The sequence below is a fragment of the Herpailurus yagouaroundi genome, unplaced genomic scaffold (assembly GCF_014898765.1).
Source record: "Herpailurus yagouaroundi ecotype Mexico unplaced genomic scaffold, PumYag 220, whole genome shotgun sequence".
In the NCBI taxonomy this organism is placed as follows: Eukaryota; Metazoa; Chordata; class Mammalia; order Carnivora; family Felidae; genus Herpailurus; species Herpailurus yagouaroundi.
The window spans coordinates 1,280,809-1,296,914 of record NW_024412451.1 but is presented as its reverse complement, the minus strand read 5'-3'; the positions used below and the strand labels follow the sequence as shown (position 1 = coordinate 1,296,914).

Below are 16,106 nucleotides of genomic sequence, written 5' to 3'. Positions count from 1 at the left end.
CTTATCTATCAAGTCTTAAATTTGAGATGTTGAACTTTTTAGTCCTATAGTCCTCATTTAGTGCTTTTTTTAATAGCTTCTATTTCCTTACTAAGATTTCCTGTTTCTTAATTGCATATTTTGACAATGCTTTTGATTCTGAAGAAAATCTTTCATATATCAATTCATGATAGGAAAATTAGTAAAATTAGTATTAACTTATGAAAAGTATCACTTTCAGGAAAAATTCCTACCCTTTTAGCTAAGTCATAAAAACAGATTTTCCTTTCCTTGGAATTTCAGATTTTGTTTGTTCAAATGCAGTGTGATACTTGTGAGAAAGCAAATCACACTGTCATTTTGGGGGTCTTGATTATGAAATATTTGCCAAGTATTTTTAAATTTTTTTAAATGTTTATTTTTGAGAGAGAGAAAGAGAGAACAAGTGGGGAAGGGGCAGAGAGAGAGAGAGAGAGAGACTGAGAGAGCACAGAGCCCGACGAGGGGCTCAAAGTCACAAACCACAAGATCATGACCTGAGCCAAAGTCAGACACTTAACTGACTAAGCCACCCAGGCACCCCACCAAGTATTTTTTTTTTTTTTTAAAGAAAGCCTCAGAGTTGAAAGTACCGTAAATCTTTGTATAACTCTTCCACCATTCAACCAATGAGCACTGGCAAAAAACATAAGATAAATAAATTCATTGTTTTCTGTTTCTTTCAACAGCTCCATAAATGACAATGATTCATAACATTTACATGTATATACCAAGCCATCATACTTTCCATACTGGGAAGCAAGTCAATTAGGGAGACATTAGGCTCTTACCTTAAAATTCCAAGGGATCCACATTTTAACAGCATAGCTGGAGCACCACCTATTGTAATAGAAATTATTTTTTTTTCATATCTAGAGGAAATTCTTTTTTTGACATATATAGATTTTTAATTATCTATGGTATGAATCTAATTTTGTAGGCTAAAAATTGACAACATTTCTATTTGATTTGGAAGTCTTTGAAACAAAATGTACCCAGAGTGTTAATTTGGCAATATTTCATATTGTACAACTCACCTAAAAACTAAAGAAGAATATACGTAGCTTTACTAATTTTGAATTAATCTTTAATATTGTTAGAAAGATCTTTTATGAGCAGTTGACCGGTGGCTTAATTAAAAAAAATTTTTTTTACTTAAAATTTTTTTAAATGTTTCTATGTATTATTGAGAGATAGACAGAGCGTGAGCCAGGGAGGGGCAAAGAGGGGGGACACACAGAATCCGAAGCAGGCTCCAGGCTCTGAGCTGTCAGCACAGAGCCCAACATGGGGCTCAAACCTACGAACTGTGAGATCATGACCTAAGCAGAAGTTGATGCTTAACCAACTGAGCCACTCAGGTGCCCCCTTTTTTTTTTTTTATAAAATATAATGTTTAGTCTTCATATCCTAACAAAACTCCATAATTAAAATAATTTATCTTTCTATATTTCCATCTGAAAATTGATATTTTGTGTGTAAGACACAAAGCCATTTTATAGCTACACACAGTTATAAGCTCAGATTATGTTTCAAAGTTATTTAAATATTTTGGTTGCCCATTTAATGCTCCTTTCAGGTAAGTGCTTTTATCTATTCCTTTTTGGTTATTGAAAGGAAAATTTTCATCAATTTTTTTTCCAAAAAATTTTCAAAAATTTTTTGTTTGTTTGCTCTGTTCACAGCAAATTGCAACTGGCATTTATGGTGAAATTCATAGCACTTCTTCCAGCCTCTTATTTTTTACTACTCTGGCCAGAGTACTGGCTTCCATTTGACTACAGGCCATTAGTATGCTTTCATTTAAACTTTTAAAATTTGTACATATTTATTTAACCTAGAATAATTTAATTATGATTAAAGTAATAAGTGCTTATATTTAATTGCCAATTATTATTTCCTTCATATCACTGCAACTCACGTTGTCTTCATAAAATACCCAAGTAAACCCATCGATGGCTTGACATCAGCTACATCAGTGATGTGATTACGTGTAACACTAGAAACAACATCTACACAGGACATGTACATTATAATACAAAAATAAGATCTATGCAGTGGTTGAAGTGAAATGTAGTCCTTCCAAAACAATAAAGTTGTCAGTAATGGCAAAATATGTCAACACTGCTTTTTAAAAAAGTTTTATTGGGGCGCCTGAGTGGCTCAGTCGGTTAAGCGTCCGATTTCGGCTCAGGTCATGATCTCGCGGTTTGTGAGTTCGAGCCCCGCGTCGGGCTCTGTGCTGACAGCTCGGAGCCTGGAGCCTGTTTCGGATTCTGTGTCTCCCTCTCTCTCTGACCCTCCCCCATTCATGCTCTGTCTCTCCCTGTCTCAAAAATAAATAAACGTTAAAAAAAATTTTTTTTAAATAAAAAAAAAAAAAGTTTTATTTATTCATTCATTTAAGTAATCTCTACACCCAATGTGGGCTTGACCTTATGACCCAGAGATCAAGAGTTGCACACTCTTTGAGCCAGCCAGTTGCCCCTACACTGCTTTTGTTTGTATATTTAAATTAACTACAATTAGATAAAGTTTAAATCAATTTTTCAGTTACACTAGCCTTGTGTCTTAGAAAGTTCAATTGGGTGGCCATATAGTATGTATTGGATATAGGACAGGAATGAGAGGAGCATCACGAAAAACTGAATACAAAGTATCTGTCCAATATTACTAGGGACTGCAATAATCCAGGCTGCATATAAGGAAGATTCACTACAGCTGTGATGGTAGGAAAAAAAGTCAAAAAATTTTCATATATTAAGTAGAATTAGCAGGACATAATGGGATGTAAGAGACCAAAAATTCCAGAAAGACTTAAAAAAATTTTTTTTTTACATTTGTTTATTTTTGAGAGACAGAGAGACACAGCACAAGTGGGGAGGGGCATAGAGAGGAGACAGAATCCGAAGCAGGCTCCAGGCTCTGAGCTGTCAGCACAGAGCCCTACATGGGGCTCGAACCCACGAACGGTGAGATCATGACCTGAGCCAAAGTCAGACGCTTAACCGACTGAGCCACCCAGGCACCCCCAGAAAAACTTAAATACTGTAAGTGTACCTGTAAACTCCCATTTCAATTATTTAAAAAAAAATATTTTTTTAATGTTTATTTTTGAGAGAGGGAGACACACAGAGGACAAGTGGGAGAGGGGCAGAGAGAGGGAGATGCAGAATCCAAAGCAGATTCCAGGCTCTGAGCTGTCAGCACAGAGCCCAATGCGGGGCTCAAACCCACAAACCATGAGATCATGGCCTGAGCCGAAGTCAGACATTTAACCGATTGAGTCACTCAGGCACCCCTCAATTATTTACTCCTTAGCGTTTTTGTTCAATACTGGTATCCAAGAAGATAGTTTCCATGGTCCGTATTTGAATTAGGGCCAAGTGTGCTAATTATCTCCTATATTCATCCACTTTCTTCCATAATAAAATAATGACCATTTCTTTATTTGCTTATGTGCATAACTCAGAATGATGATTCCCCCGCCTTATTATGGATCTTCTGTTAAGGCCAACTGGAGACCATTGAGATTGTGTGGCAGTTTGGGGAAATCTTCCTTAAACACGCCTATCTCCCTTTCTTCCTTACTCCGTGTCTCCATTCTGCTGCCTGGATTTGGATAAAATGGTTTGGAGGACTTTGGAGCAGAGCCACAAAACCAGGCTTAGACTGCCACCTCCAGAATTCTAGGTGACAGAAAAATTTTCCTGTTTGAGCCAGTCGTTCTGTCTCTGTCTTAAAGCCGAACATAATCTCTACTGATTCACCCAGGTTGTTGTATACTAAAAACAGCTATCACATGTTCCTATCTCACCTCAACCAAAAACAGAGCAAAGATTTTACATAAATATTCCCATGTAAGTGTTTATTCCCACCTCATCAAAAATTCAGAATACCTGCAAGGGTGAGACACTGATATTTCCCTCCTTAGGGACATGCTTTTCTGCTTTTTTAACAATTCAAATAGTGCCAAATGACATTTTGGAAGACTACATGAACTTTGGAGGAAAAGGCATTCGTGGCTGTTATTTGAGACCTTCCTTGGGGAAGAGGAGCTAAGATAATTTATAGAACACTGTAAAATAGGAACTTAAATAAATGCTTCTAAGCTTGGGAAACATAAGCAGTGAGCATTAGCAGAAGATAGTGAAATTATCAAAGCCTGCTATCCTTGGCTTTTAAACTGATTATTCCCCCATGTCTATCTTTGGGAAGTTGAAACAGAAAACTGCTTTGAAGCAGGTGGAGAAAGAGGAGCTACAATCCATGAATGAACAGTGCTGACTTATCACTCCTAATTAGGCAACTTACAGTAATTCCATTCTGCAACTCACACTTCACAAATCTGGACTGCTACCTCCAACCTCGGGAACCCTAGGTTCTTTCAAGAGTGGAGACAGAACTGTAGCCTATTAGATGCCATATCCTGATTCATTCAAAATTTGCAGAAAGGGGTTACAATTTTCCTTACAAAGGGTGGAATTGAAACTAGACCCAAAGAAGAGTCTGAGGATTGAGGTCTAGGCTAGGATGTTTGTCCTTAATCTTTCCTGACCTTAATTCCTGACAGAACCAGATACATGACTTAAGTCCTTGGCACTATAAGGATGAAGGTTTTTGCCCTAAAGCTTGGGATAAGTAAATACTCCTGTGAACTCTTAGACCCAAATTATCCCCTTCAGACATGTGATTGGCCCTTCTCTCACCTAGCCCAGAAACAGATATTTTAAGTACTTCTTCCATGAGCCTACTATTTACTAAATTTGCATTAGTTCCAATCATGACCTCTGACACTCTGTGATTTCATTTCCTGTCAGGATTTTGGGACCAAGAACCTTCCTTTAACCTAGAGATAGCTCTTCTACTGAGGACACGGAGATGAATCTGAAATGTATGTCCCTTCAAAGATCTGCCTGTTGAGTTAGAAAGGAAGACCAATAAAATGACACTTATAATGCCGTACAACTAAGAGCTATGAAATGAGAGTAAAGGGGGCAGAGGTAGGCACTGAAAACAAACAGAATCTGGCAGGACTTCATGAAATAATATGAAGACTTCTATTTGGAGCAGACTAGATAACTTGAAAAATCCTACAAAATATCAGGAAATGCCCAGTAAAATAGAAAAATTATCTCAAATGCTGATAGATATTCTATAAATGTTATAGAGCTGAGTATCTGAGAATATTAAATCTGCATTGGGGCAAAAGTGAAAAAGTTGACTGAAAAGGCAATAATGCTGAGGCTACTTGGGATGTTACAAAATGAATGGACCTGGAGACAAAAACAATGCTAGAAGCTACAAGGAGTAACAGACAAATCCATACACATAGTCGGAGATTTTAACACATCTCTCAGTAAAAAGTTCAAACAGATAGAAATTGCATGATCAATATGTTGATCTTATGAGCATATTATAAAAGCCATGTACTTAACAAGCACTGAATAAAGTGTATATGGGTTGTTTAAAGATTGACCAAGTTAGAGAACTCACACATCCTGATTTCAAAACTTACTACAAAGCTATCATCAAAACTGTTACTGACATAAGTGATAGACATACACATTAATAGAATAGAATTGAGAGACCATAAATAAACCCATACACTATACTGTCAACTGATTTTGACAAGGAGGCCAAGACCATTCGATGGGGAAAGAACAGTCTCTTCAACAAATGATGCTGGGAAAACTGCATACCCTCATGCAGAAGAATAAAGCTGGACCCTTGTCTCACACCATATACAAAAAATAACCCAAAATGGATCAAAACTAAGAGCTGGTAGAATTCTTAGAAGAAAACATAGGAGGAAATCTTCATGAAATTGGATTTGACAGTGATTTCTTGGATATAACACTAAAAGCACAGGAAAGAAAAAATAGATGTGTTGGACTTCACCAAGATTAAAAACCTTTGTATATCAACAGTTACTATAAATATAGTGAAAATACGGCCCTCAGAAACAAAGGAAATATTTCAGGTTATCTATCTGGCAGATTAATATCCAGAATATATAAAGAATTACTACAACTCTACAACAAAACAACAACCCAGTTTAAAAAGAGCAAATGAATATATGTATCTCCCAAGAAGATATGCAAATGGCCAAAAAGCACATGAAAAGATGATCAATATTATTAATCATTAAAGAAATGCAAATCGAAACCACAAATAGATACCACTTCACCCTGAGCAGGATGACTATTTAAAAAAAGAAAAAGAGGGGCGCCTGGGTGGCGCAGTCGGTTAAGCGTCCGACTTCAGCCAGGTCACGATCTCGCGGTCCATGAGTTCGAGCCCCGCGTCGGGCTCTGGGCTGATGGCTCAGAGCCTGGAGCCTGTTTCCGATTCTGTGTCTCCCTCTCTCTCTGCCCCTCCCCCGTTCATGCTCTGTCTCTCTCTGTCCCAAAAATAAATACACGTTGAAAAAAAAATAATAATAAAAAAAGAAAAAGAGGAGTGCCTGGGTGGCTCAGTCAGTTCGGCTTGGGTCATGATCTTGTGATTGGTGAGTTTCAGCCCCACATTGGGGTCTGTGCTGAGAGCTCAGAGCCTGGAGCCTGCCTTGGATTCTGTCTCTCTCTGCCCCTCCCCGCACTCTGTCTCTCTCTCTCTCAAAAATAAACAAACATTAAAAAAATGTTTTAAAAAGAAAAAAAAAATAACAAGGGTTGATGAAGATGTTAAAAAACAGCAACATTTGTGCATTGCTGGCAGGAATGTAAAACGGTGCAGTTGCTGTGGAAAACTATGATGATTCCTCAAAATTTTAAATATAGAATTACCATATAATCCAACAGAGATTATAGAATTACCATATAATCCAACAGAGAGAGAGAGTGTGAGCAGGGGAGGGGCAGAGAGAGAGGGAGATACAGAATCTGAGCTGTCAGCACAGAGCCCGACGTCGGGCTTGAGCTCACGCACTGTGAGATCATGACCTGAGCCAAAGTCAGATGCTCAACCGAGCCACCCAGGCACCCCTAAAGATTTTATTTTTAAGTAATCTCTATACCCAATGTGGGGTGCAAACTCACAATCCTGAGATTAAGAGTCACATGCCTGAGTCAGCCAGCTTACTGAGTCAGTAAGCAGCTTATGTACAGCAATACAGAGATGAACACTGTGATATGAAAAAGAATGCGCTAAGGATATAAATGGAGATTTAATAAAACAAATGTGTACATGAAAATATATCTAAATTTATGACATGAGTAGAAACGTTACTAAATATTACGTATTAGCCTAAAAACTGGCAAACTTTTATAAAAATAATATCCATTGTACCATAAATTTTATGTGCTATCAATTCCAAGTTAATTTGGTGTAAAATAATCCATATACAACTTTCCTAGAGGGTATTTTATGTCCTTATTTAAAATAAATATGCCCTAGGGGCACCTGGGTGGCTCAGTTGGTTAAGAGTCTGACTCGATTTCAGCTCAGGTCATGACACCAAGGTCATGGGATCAAGCCCTGCATTGGACTCCATGCTGAGCATGGAGCCTGCTTAAAATTCTCTCTTTCCCTTTGCCCCTCTCCCCTGATCATGAATTTTCTCTCTCCCTCTCTAAAAAAATTTTTAAAAAATAAGTATGTTCTAAGAAAATAAAAATAAAATAAAATATGTTCTTTAATCCGGCAACCATTTAAAAGAATATACTTCAGGGGCACCTGAGTGGTTCAGTCAGTTAAGCGTCCAACTCTTAATTTCAGCTCAGGTCATATCTCACAGTTTGTGAGATTGTGATATCAAGCCCAGCTTTGGGCTCTAGGCTGATTGCATAGAACCTTCCTGGGATTCTCCCTCTCCCTCTCTCTTTGCCCCACCCCTACTCATACAATGTGCACATGTACTCTCTCTCTCAAAATAGATAAACATTAAAAACAAAAACAAAAAATAAGCAGAAAAATAAAAGAATACTTCGCAGTAATGGATAGAGTGAAAAAAAATTTATTTTCCATAGGATTAATTATATTAGCAAACAATAATTATGAATAGGCAAATAAAGTATTGTATTCTAAAAATGGGAATCTGGGCACGTGTTAATAATAGTAATTATGTAGAGGTATAATGGCTGATAGTCACAACATTTCAAGAAATAAGAAAAAACAGGTTACATAAAAAATAGGTCTCCCCAATTTTGTATAATTGTAGATGTGCCCTAAAATATAAATCTGTAATATAAACAGCATTTTTAAGAGTATATATGATACTAGACACTGGCTAATTCTAACTAGTTGATAAAAGTTTGAAATTCAATTTTCTTCATCCTTAGGAGGATAATAATTCCCCCTTTAATATTTGTGTAATTAAAGATTATATATAAAGAGTGGTTAAGCCACAACCATTTCAGTTCAAATCCATGTTCCCCCTCTTGGAAGTTGGTGGGCCTTGGACAAGTTTTTTAACTTTCATAAGCTCTATTTTTCGTCTTTGTTATAATGGCAATATATTACCACACACGCAGGGTTTTGTTGCTAGATTTAAATTGGTTAACTATATGAATCTTTTAGCACTGCACCAGACACATTAAGCATAAACATAATTTACTTTGTCCCCCTCTTTGGGGTAGGCATGTTGTCGCTGGAATAAAACCGACAGTGATCGTTAGGGTGAACACGAATTGCATCTATTGCTTTAGCCAAAATCCCCCTATCATATCAGAGCTGTGATGGTTAATTTTACCTGCCACTTTGACTGGGCCATAGGTGTTCAGGTATTTGGTTAAACACTATTTCTGGGTGTGTCTGTGAGGGTGTGTTGTATGGATGAACACCTGAATCAGGACTGAGTAAAACAGATTGCCCTCCCCTGTGTGAGGAGGCCACACCCAAGCCAGGGAAAGCCTGCATAGAATTAAAAAGCTGAATAAGAAAGAATTCTGTGTTTGTTTTGAAGCTGGGACATCAGTCAGTCTCCTCCTGTTTCTGACTCAGACTCCAATTGGAACTTAAACCATCATCAGCTTTAGCCTTCAAACTCCAACTGGCACTATATATGGTGATATATGTATCACTGACTCTCCTGGGTCTCCAGTTTGTCAAGTTCAGATCTTGGGACTTCTTGGACTGCCTACCTCTTTCCATCCTATTGGTTCAATAGATGATAGATAGATAGATAGATAGATAGATAGATAGATAGACTGACATACATATATAGTACTCTACAGATTTTATCTATCTATCTATCTATCTATCTATCTATCTATCTATCTATCTATCATCTATCTAATCTTTCTTTCTATCTTTCTATCTATCCTATTGGTTCTGTTTCTCTGGAGAACCCAGACTGATAAAAGAGCAAAAGAAATCTCAGGCATACAAGGGCTCAGCAATTCTGCCATTTACTGTAAGTGACCCACATAAGCTGTCTAAGGGACCTCTTAAGAAAGGGGATGCAGCCAAGTGACATTTAAACATTTAAATCAGAACTAAGCTTTCACAGAGGAGGGGGATGAGGTGAACACCCAGCACTGATATTCCCACATCTCTGAACCTCCTCCGGTTCCTCTCAGAGTCTCGAGCACTTTGTTTTCTTGGGGACTTAGTGGTACCAGGAATTCTCTTCCCCCTGGTCTTTGCCATAGGAATGTGTTCTCGTCTTTCAAACTGTAGTGTATTTATTCATTTCTCTTACAGGCCTTTCTTATATCCATATTTAAATCAAGATCACCCATCATTGGTTCTCAAAAAAAAATCCTTCTTCTTCTTCATTATCACTCATCATAATGTGTCATTTTATGTTTATATTTGGATTTTCCTAAGTCTATCTCCAAAGGCCAAATAAAATGTCCATTACAGCATGATTGTTGACTTTTCAGTTATTCATCTTTAAAAGGAGTCAGAAAATTATGACCTATGGGGAAAATCTGGCCCACTGTCTTTTTTTGTTTGGCGATGGCCAATCACCAGAGTAAGAATAGTTTTTACATTTTGAGGTTATGGGGTTTTTCCATTTTTAAAAAAATTTTTTTATTTTTATTTATTTTATTTATTTATTTATTTTTGAAGGAGAGAGAGACAGAGCATGAGTGGGGGAGGAGCAGAGAGAGAGGGAGACACAGAATCCGAAGCAGGCTCCAGGCTCTAAGCTGTCAGCACAGAGCCCGATGCGGGGCTTGAACTCAGGAACTGTGAGATCATGACCTGAGCCAAAGCCAGACGCTTAACCGACTGAGCCACCCAGGTGCCCCTTGGGGTTTTTCCATTTTTAAGTGTTGGAAGAAATCAAAGGACAGTCCTTTGTGGAAGTTGAAAATTTTAAGATTCAATGTCCTGTCAAATGTCATTGGACCATAGCCACACCCAATCATTTACATATCATCTATGGCTTCTTTTCACACTACAACCTCAGAGCTCAGTAGTTGTGATCAACAAGAGACCCCATGAATACAGGAGTACTGATGCATAGGGGCACTTGTACCCCAATGTTTATAGCAGCACTCTCAACAATAGCCAAATTATGGGAAGAGCCTAAGTGTCCATCAACTGATGAATGGATAAAGAAATTGTGGTTTATATACACAATGGAGTACTACGTGGCAATGAGAAAGAATGAAATATGGCCCTTTGTAGCAACGTGGATGGAACTGGAGAGTGTTATGCTAAGTGAAATAAGCCATACAGAGAAAGATACCATATGGTTTCACTCTTATGTGGATCCTGAGAAACTTAACAGAAACCCATGGGGGAGGGGAAGAAAAAAAAAAAAAGAGGTTAGAGTGGAAGAGAGCCAAAGCATAAGAGACTCTTAAAAACTGAGAACAAACTGAGGGTGGGAGGGAGGGAAGGGTGGGTGATGGGTATTGAGGAGGGCACCTTTTGGGATGAGCACTGGGTGTTGTATGGAAACCAATTTGACAATAAACCTCATATATTGAAAAAAAAAAAAAAGAGAGAGACCCCATGAAGGGGTGCCTGGGTGGCTCAGCCGGTTGAGCGACCAACTTCAGCTCAGGTCATGATCTCACAGTTCGTGAGTTTGAGCCCCACGTTGGGCTCTGTGCTGACAGCTCAGAGCCTGGAGTCTGCTTCGGATTCTGTGTCTCCCTCTCTCTCTGCCCCTCCCCCACTCATGCTGTGTCTCTCTCTGTCTCAGAAATAAATAAACATTAAAAAAAAAAAAAGACCCTGTGGCTCATAAACTACAATACTGACTGTCAGGCCCTTTACAGAAAAAAATCTGCCAACTCCTGCACTATATTCAGTAGGGAGAACAATGCCTGGCAGGTCATGGAATGGATTGGTCTAAGTCTGGTGTAGCACTTAGACATCAGGCATTTACCTCAAGAGCTAGACTTTTAAAAGCAATCATTTAGGGGCGCCTGGGTGGCGCAGTCGGTTAAGCGTCCGACTTCAACCAGGTCACGATCTCACGGTCCGTGAGTTCGAGCCCCGCGTCGGGCTCTGGGCTGATGGCTCAGAGCCTGGAGCCTGTTTCCGATTCTGTGTCTCCCTCTCTCTCTGCCCCTCCCCCATTCATGCTCTGTCTCTCTCTGTCCCAAAAATAAATAAACGTTGAAAAAAAAAATTTAAAAGCAATCATTTATACGTAGGTATAAATTTAACACAATATGACCCAAATAAGGAGACACTAGAAACAGAAGGGTAGAATAATTTTTTTAACCACATGATTTCAAAATCACTTCTAAGAAAGCAACTAGAGGTTTTCCACCAGATAAATGAAAGAAAATTAAAAATTCAACATAGGAGAGAAGTAAAGAAAATCACCATAGTGATGGTGGTAGAGGAAATCACAACATCTCTTGAGCAACAGGCATAAAAAGCATTAAGAATGGATAATATTTAAAAATTGTGGCCAAGGATAATGCAGACCCTTTCCTCCACAGTAAACACTCAGGAATAGTAAAAGTAAACTGAATGAAAATTTTTATTGGTGAAATCCATAATAATGGCATATGGGTGACACTGAATTATGAGGCATTAATGGAATATTTTCAGTCTTGAATGTCTACTCTGAGGCAATATATTCTGCTATTTTATACAGAATATCTGCCCAAGAATACAGAAGAAGATGAAAAATGTAGTTTTCTCTGAATAGTCATTGTATAGGAAAGGGAACAGAATAACACTTCTTTTGTATTTAGCACTAAGTTTGTGTGCTGTAAAAATAAACTTAGCAAATACAATCCCCCCAATTCTACTTACACCTTTGACTTCATTTCCACATTGCCAACCTTGACCTTCTCATCCTTGAAACTAACAGAATTCCAGGAGTTAAAAGAGTAGGCTTCTCTGACTCTGGGAACAAAAAAAAAAAAACACTTTACAAGGTTAAACCATTAATATTTCCCCTGTCTCTCATAGCTGCACACACACAAAAAAAATCAGGTGATAAAAAAGTACTAGTAAATGTTCTAATAATATTGACTACTTCAGAATTTTTGTTGTCTTTGCGAAATAAACGCAAACCTCTGATTAGTCTGTGATTATGTTTGGTGGTCTTAATATATACATTTAATTTTAAATTGTCATCTGTTTTGTGACATGCATACATGTAAAATTTTTTGTTATTGTTAAAATAAAGGATCACTGGTTCTTTCTTCATACATGCATAAAAAGATAATGAAGGGGCACCTGAGTGGCTCAGTGAGTTGAGTGTCTGACTCTTGATTTCAGCTCAGGTCATAACAGGGTCATGGGATTGAGCCCCATGTTGGGCTAGTGTGGAATCTGCTTAAGATTCTCTCTCTCCCTCTGCCCCCTCCCCTGCTTGTGCTCGCTCGCTCCCTCTCTCTCTCAAAAAAAAAAAAAAAAAAAAAAAAGATAATGAAATCTTTGAGCCTGACCTATTTATTTAAATAAAACCTTCAAGAGTCTGTGATTAACTTAAAGTAATACCAGTGATTATTTCAGGAATTACCTGTGACCCAATTTAACAATTAGGATAAAAGCAGACATACACTGTTGGCTAATGGGAAATGTTCCTTGCTCCTAAAAGTCACAAAAAATGATCTCTCATCCTCTTTGCCCTGAATATTGTCATGCCTGTATATAATGTCTAAAACTCTGTCAGCCATCATGGTACCCTAGTCAACACTGAGGAATGCATAGTAAAAAACAGAAGAGAATCTGCATCTCTGAATATTTCCTTTTGCTGATGAATCAAAAATCTCTGGAAACTCCTCTCCTCCCAAGAGCCTGTTATTTGACTCAGTATACTTCCTCATTGCCTCAGCTAGTTTGGTATTCTGATTTTTGCTGAGTATATCCTAACTACATCAAATAACTAAGGGTCATGGCCCATATTGGGAGCTAGAGAGGCAAAGATAAAATTGATTCCACCACAGCCATCACCCAGCTCGTGTCTGCTGGGGGATGAACACACACACACACACACACACACACACACACAGTCACTGCCTATCACTGCCCAGGTGTTACATCCTGCCCTACATGTTTTACAAATGCTTTGTGAAACCAGATACACCTAATGCATCCAATGTCAGGAGCAAGGAGTAGAGAAATTGCAAGAATATCCAAACAGCTAATAAACAATCAGAAAAAAAAAAAAAAAAAAAAGGAAATGCAAACCATGATACCTACCAGAGTAGCAAACATTGTTTTAAACTGATGCCAAATGTTGTCAAGGATATAGAGAAAGCAGAACATTCATACAACTGTTGGTGGGAGTGCCAGTTGGTACACTTGTTTGCGAATGTATTTAGAAGAATTAAAGTTGAACACAAGCATATCCCTGACCAAACCCAAACAACTCCACTTCCAGTATATGGAGAAAGACATGTACAAGTATGATCATAATAGTCTGATGAGGAGCTCTGACTTCCCAACATAGTATTCCCAAGAACACATAGTGAAGGATTTTCAATGAGGGGCCATGTTGGAATGCTCGTTTTATGTGGATCGTGACCGGTACTACATGGCTGAAAAGTCTCCTTAAAGGAACTATGCTGGGCACTCTGAATTTGTTGTGTCCAAAGCAGAATTTCAAAGACAAGAAAAATCAACCAGATAGAACTAGAAATGTGATTAAAGATCTCCAATTCAAAACACCCCAATACAGTTTTAAAGAACAGGTAATTACAACACAAGTATATATATATACATATACATATATATATCTTAAAAATAACACTATTATGTAATCTCACTCATAAGATGTCAATATTCTAAGTGGGAGCAAATGAAATCCAGCAGTGCATCAAAATACATACAAAATATATATCAAAGTAAAATAAATATATCAAATAAAATACATCAAAATATATACGCAATTAACCTGGGTTTATCCGGGAATGGGAAAAAGATTCAAGAGAATCTGTCAATATAACCTATCACGTTAACAAGTTAAATACTATACACTGCAGGAAGGGAGGATGACTCGGGAGCCATTTCGACTTAGCTACAACAAAGAGTTTTACTCACGAGTAAGAGAAAACATTAGAAGGCAATTGTTTGAGAGCATGATGCCAACTGCCCGTTCCCTCATAGCTCCCAGGCAGGTTTGGTGACCGAAACGCCCAACTTTAGGGCCTCTAGTTATGGCAGCATTTGCCAATGCAGTTTCATACCCCTAAGATGGAAATACGTAATGGGAATCTGTATTTCCATGGCACAGTTTGAGATACACCAACTTAAAGGAAGTTGAACAACTTTCTTCACTAGAATACTCGTTAGTTTTCCAATAAATTGATACGGTGCGTTTGATTTTTCCTTGAGAGATTTAGTAAGTGCTACTCCATAAGCTTCTTTAACCAGGGATTCCCACGACTTCTCAAGCACTATTCAGTACTGGTAATTTTTGACACATAACTTCAGAAGTTCTGGGACAATTTTAGTGGTATAAATAGTTTCTGTATATTGGCTTAGGGTTTGTTATTTTGATGGCTTCTTAGTTCAGTGTGACAGGGACCATGTAGATACTGGGGAAAACAAGGCATAGGTCTGGCCCTCCATTTGGCCAGATGCATCTTGGTTTTCTCCAAGACACTTTAAAAGGCATTTTCCAAGGAACAGAGCTTCAGGCACATTCTACAAGTTCTGATACACAATTTCATCATCACTTTTCGAACAATCTATAATTGTTTCAATTTTCTCTTTAATTCAGAACTTATATATACATATGATAGGACTACATTTTCAAAAGTAGTTGGCCAAGTAGTTGTATAATGGACCTTTATGATGGGGAGCTCTAGCAGTCACCATCGGAATCAAATGAGCAAACTTAGTTTTGGCAAGTGTCTCTGGTGTGTTGCAGTATGAAGTACCTATCACCACCTAGGATGTATTTGGCCAAAAATGTTTAAGCTTCTGGCTCTAACTTGACTTTATCAGAGATACAAAGGACAGAGGGAAGAAACAAATCTAGAATGCATGGGATTCTACAAACCAGCTTTCCTTAATTCTCAAAAAGTCTGTTCAAGGGGGTGCCTGGATGGTCCAGTCGGTTAGGCATCCAACTTCAGCTCAGGCCATGATCTCACGATTTGTGAGTTTGAGCCCTGTGTCAGGTTCTGTGCTAACAGCGTGGAGCCTGGAGCCTGCTTTGGATTCTGTGTCTCCCTCTCTCTCAAAAATAGATGTTAAAAAAAATTTTTTTAAGTCTGTTCAAGATTAAAATCTAGAGACATGAAAACCAAATGCAATGCATGAATATAGACGAGATGCTCATTAGAAAATACAAAGCAGAGGCACCTGGGTGACTCAGTCGGTTGAGCGTCCGACTTCAGCTCAGGTCATGATCTCACAGTTCGTGAGTTCGAGTCCCGTGTCAGGCTCTGTGCTGACAGCTCAGGGCCTGGAGCCTGCTTCAGATTCTGTGTCTCCCTCTCTCTGTCCCTTCCCCACTCATGCTCTGTCTCCCTCTGTCTCTCAAAAATGAATAAATGTTAAAAAATAAAAAATAAGATAAAAAGAAAATACAAAGCAATAGGGTAGCTTGGGAGTACTGGGACATATAAAGTTAATATAAAAGAATATTACAGAATTATTGATAATTTTCCTGTATGACCATGGTCTTAAAGGCTGTGCTTATTCTTTAAAAATCTTTTTTGAGAAGAAGCACGAGCAGTGGAGGGGCAGAGGAAGAGGGAGAAAATCTC

At 38.2% G+C, this 16,106-nt stretch overlaps 1 long non-coding RNA gene across 1 annotated transcript; it reads right to left on the bottom strand.

The window, feature by feature from the left end:
* Positions 1–533: 533 nt before the first annotated feature.
* On the bottom strand, positions 534–12,312 carry LOC121018556 (uncharacterized). The gene is made up of 2 exons (XR_005785225.1): positions 12,193–12,312; positions 534–858 (listed from the first exon to the last, which is right to left on the bottom strand). It is a non-coding gene; the product is annotated as an uncharacterized LOC121018556 (long non-coding RNA).
* Positions 12,313–16,106: the final 3,794 nt, after the last annotated feature.